This window comes from Pterocles gutturalis, unplaced genomic scaffold (genome assembly GCF_000699245.1).
Source record: "Pterocles gutturalis isolate BGI_N339 unplaced genomic scaffold, ASM69924v1 scaffold23036, whole genome shotgun sequence".
Classification (NCBI taxonomy): Eukaryota; Metazoa; Chordata; class Aves; order Pterocliformes; family Pteroclidae; genus Pterocles; species Pterocles gutturalis.
The window spans coordinates 11,309-12,036 of NW_010101020.1; the positions used below are offsets into that span (position 1 = coordinate 11,309).

Here is a 728-nt window from a genome sequence, read left to right on the forward strand (position 1 = left end):
CACCCAGGTGTGAGAGGGGATGGCAAGGACAGCGACCTGCATTGCTGCCATCAGACACTGCACCACAAGACCCTGAATGCCTGTCTGTAAGGCTCGCACTGCCTGATCTCCGGTGTGGGCACTGCTTCACAGCTCTGCCAGCCACCTACACAGCCCTGTGACCCCACACACTGCCTTTGTCTGAACCTCCCCCAACAGTTCACCACCGCATCCCACCGCAGACAATGACAGCCCCATCCCTGTCTTCACAGCAAACCTTGTTTTGGGCAGGATGCTTCACAATGGCATCCTGCCCTGCCCGAAGTGCTCACGCCTCTCATCCGTCCACAGCTTGTGGCCCCAGAGCACTAGGGCCATCTCAGCCACTACTCTGGGGCACCCCACAGCACCTGACTCTACCTTTTTCTCGACATAACGCAGCATGAGACAGCCAACCTGGGGGAGTCTTTGGGACCAGGAGCCACCACCGAGCTAGCCTGCCAGCTTGCAGAACAGCCTCCTCCACTGCCCAGCAGGACTTCCCTGCTCCCAGCAAGTACCTCTGGCCCCTCAACCCAGCTCAAACTGGGGGACAGCAACAGTGCAGCTGCTCCTAGCGGGCAGCGAGGAGGTGCCCTGCCTGTCCTGCTGCCTGCCCGCACCACTATGCTTCTGCATCACAGCCCAACGTCCTGGTTGTCCCAGGGCTGGAGCTATGGCTGGGGGAACCCTTACCACAGCCACCAGGG

At 60.7% G+C, this 728-nt stretch overlaps 1 protein-coding gene across 1 annotated transcript in view; it reads left to right on the forward strand.

The window, feature by feature from the left end:
• Positions 1-728, forward strand: part of LOC104467954 (aryl-hydrocarbon-interacting protein-like 1) — a gene marked incomplete at its 5' end in the record, with an annotated part of 6,729 nt that overhangs the window by 5,203 nt on the left and 798 nt on the right. The window lies entirely within an intron of this gene.